The sequence below is a fragment of the Sylvia atricapilla genome, chromosome 1 (genome assembly GCF_009819655.1).
Source record: "Sylvia atricapilla isolate bSylAtr1 chromosome 1, bSylAtr1.pri, whole genome shotgun sequence".
NCBI lineage: Eukaryota > Metazoa > Chordata > Aves > Passeriformes > Sylviidae > Sylvia > Sylvia atricapilla.
The window spans coordinates 135,350,541-135,353,909 of record NC_089140.1 but is presented as its reverse complement, the minus strand read 5'-3'; the positions used below and the strand labels follow the sequence as shown (position 1 = coordinate 135,353,909).

General features: G+C 37.0%; 1 long non-coding RNA gene across 1 annotated transcript; it reads right to left on the bottom strand.

Annotated features, from left to right (window-relative positions):
* Positions 1–695: 695 nt before the first annotated feature.
* Positions 696–3,159, bottom strand: LOC136372274 (uncharacterized). Its single transcript, XR_010745460.1, has 3 exons — positions 2,730–3,159; positions 1,617–1,758; positions 696–1,092 (listed from the first exon to the last, which is right to left on the bottom strand). It is a non-coding gene; the product is annotated as an uncharacterized lncRNA (long non-coding RNA).
* Positions 3,160–3,369: the final 210 nt, after the last annotated feature.

Sequence of the window (3,369 nt, the reverse complement as noted above, 5' to 3'; positions counted from 1 at the left end):
AAGCTCTAATTTTTATATCCAAAGCTAATGGTATTCAGCTGTCATCAACTATTGATGAAATTCATTGATCCTGACCTTGTAAGGATCAGGAGACCTTTAAGTAGAGTCAGTGCTGGCAGTTCTTAGTTTGTTATTTTCCTAGAACAGAATAGAGGTGTTTTGAGCTGGAAGTGCAGTAATATCTGACTTAATGTTTATGCATCCAAAAACCTCCAATAAGTAAAATGTGTCTCAAAGAAAAATGTGAATGACACAAAATCTTCAAAGGAGAATTAGGAATAACATATGATTTTAAGTTAATGTTGATATTTTTCCACACGACGTGTCAGTTTGATGAAAGCAAGCAATGACTTTCTCAGTCCTTTGCCCATAAAAAACAGTTTTATATGTAGGTTCTGCATTCTGATTTCCTTCTTGGAGGAAATAGCTTGTGGAAGATCTGAAATTTATTCAGATATTGTGAAGTAGGCCTCTTTTATTGTGGGATTTTGTTGTTGCTGCTTCTCTTCTCCAAGCTGAGCAACACCAACTCTCAGCCTTTCCTCACAGTAGAGGTGCTCCAGCCCTCTGACCACCTTGATATCCCTCCTCACTCCAACAGGTCCATGTCCTTCTTATGTCCACCCAGAGCTGGACACAGAACTCCAGATGGGGTCATAGCAGAGAAGAGGAGCAGAATCCCCTCCCTCACCCTGCTGGCCATGCTGTTCTGGATGCAGCCCAGGACATGTCCGGCTTTCTGTTTGATTTACAGTATCTTTACCTTACTGAAAAATATTTCCTTCAGTTGAAATTGGGCTGGGATGTTTTATGTTGAAACAGGTGATAATGTAAGACAGCCATACTAGTTCAGACCATCATGAAAAGAAATATGTCCAAACTCTTGTTTTTAATTTTCCAGCTTCTTGCTTTATTTGATCCTCTTCTCTTTGCATGAAAGGCACTGAACAACTATTCCTTTTTCTCTTGCCTTCTGTTAGTCATCTTACAGACTTTGAGCATCCCACTTCAATGGCTTTGTAGTTGAAATATATTATTCTATTTAATGGCCCCCTTAAATCCTTCTTTAATCTGGTTCAGTCTCCCTGACCACTGAAACAAAACATAAAATAATCTCATATACTTCTCAAATCTGCCTCATGAATATGAGTAGCCACTTCAGAGCCTTCAAACTTGGGTTCCCTTCCTGCTAACTTGATAATGTGCATAATTGAAAAAAGCCTGAAAGAACACATAATTATTTTTTCTTTCTCATGGCAGACTTCAATTATTTAATAACCAATGCATGAAAACAAGTTCTTGTCTGCACCCACATATTCATAATTTATTTGTCTAACACAAAAGTAAAGAAAAACTGAGATATGACGTAAGATGGAACTCATTTAAGGTATTTCATCTGCTTCTGGCTCCACTGCCAATGTCATGATTTTTAGATACTTTTTTTTCTGATTTGGTGGTTTTATTTTTAACTTGTGAATACTCAAGAGAGACAAACAGATAGAATGTATCCCTCAGCAAGTTTGCTGATGTTGTGAAACTGGGGTTGATACACCTGAAGGCTGCGCTGCCATTCAGTGAGACCTTGCTTTTTTATAACTCATCAAAAAAACACAGACCTTGCTAAACTTTTCAGCTTCCAGCCAGGAAAGTCAGAGGTGGTGAAAAATTTCAAGTACTTAATCTTGGTCATATATAGTTATTTCAAATATTGACTCATCAACATTCAACCCAGTATCAGAGGAAGTACTGAAAAAGACACTGGAAAGAAGAAAAAAAGTAAGAGAAAAAATGGCAAAAAGATTTTTTTCTCAAATAAATTGTGTTTTCCTTCTCTTAGTCTATTCTCATATAACTCAAAAGAGACTGTGAACACTGGTTTTGAATATTTAAATAGCTTTGGATATTTTAAATTTCTTTTGCCTTAGCAAGATACTTTTGAAAATCCACCTAAGTAATAATTCCTTTTTTTCTAAAAAGCACTACTCCTTTTTTTTTTTTTTAATAGATATTATATATCCCTGTTTTATATATTTTTCACAGGAGGATGAGACAGATACACTCATTATAGTATTCTGCTTCCTAGAAAAGAATAGCTGTGGCAGAAATTCTTTTTCTTGCTTTAAGGAGAATGGTGCTAATCACAAAAGCAGTTTTTATAATATCTGACAAATGGATGACTGCTCAGGATTATGTTCCATTACAACATGCCAATAGAAAAAAAAATGATCTGGCAATAATGATACTTCTGCCCCCAAATCTCACAATTAAATCTCACTTGTTGATCATACTAAATTAATCTAAAAAAAAAATATTTTTGTCAATTTGTACATAACACCAATGTATAAAGCCCTGGACTAAGAGTTGAACCAGATCAAGAAACAAAAATCCACACACATCATAACCTGAGTAAATGTCTTAGTCATAGCTGGGTACCAAGGCACAGAACGGCTGAGTACTTTTTGTCTCTGTTGCCTCTTTAGCCCACTGTCTGGCAGGTATTTACCCTCATCGTGTGTTTGTATAGTACCAAGAACTAAGAGTTGCTCTTAGAGTTAGTCTAATGAATGAAAAATAGAAGTGCAAAAAATTTGCCAATTAAACTATGTTTTGGAAAATGTAAAGGACCACACCTTTTCCTCTGTTTTAAAAATGTGAAAATGTAAAGCTGTTTTGTTCCCCTCTCTTGAAAAAGCAATCAATCCTTCCCATCCCAAAGACCTGACACTTACCAGTGTAAGAAATTTGCATACAGACAGTCCTTTTGTGATACAGACAGTCCTTTCCAGTCCAGCTCAGTTAAACTGTTGCCAGTTCTTGGATTCACTTGCAATGAAAGGATTTTTTCATGAGGTCAAGGTAGAGACCCACGCCAGGATGTGCACCTTCTGCAATGGGTTCCTCCAACATGTCATTGCACTGCCAGTTTTGAAAGCTTCAGGGAGTTTTCTCTCCTTTAAGCTTACATCTGTGTGGAACTGATAACAACACGTTCTTCCAAAGTTATTTTATACTCCTGGCTTGTTTAGCAAGTGAAGGGAAAAAAAAAACACAAAAAAAAAAAAACACCTGAGAAAAATATTTCTGCATTGCAGATGGCGCAATTGCTTGTTAGCTCATTTGTCTGCAAATATAATTAGTGTTTCTGAGTCTCACCTTCATTCCAGTGACCCCTTAGGGTGCAGCAAACCATGCAGATGTGGTGCACAACGGGCACAAATCAGGCACAGTAGGCTGCAGGTTAAGTGATTTCTTATTCCACTGTCAGAAGAGAAGCTGGCTGGTTGCTTTTGGAAACCAGTTTCCCTACTGTTCTTCTGCATGGAGAAGAACACCAAGTCTGATTCCTACCCTGTACTCTTCATCATACCT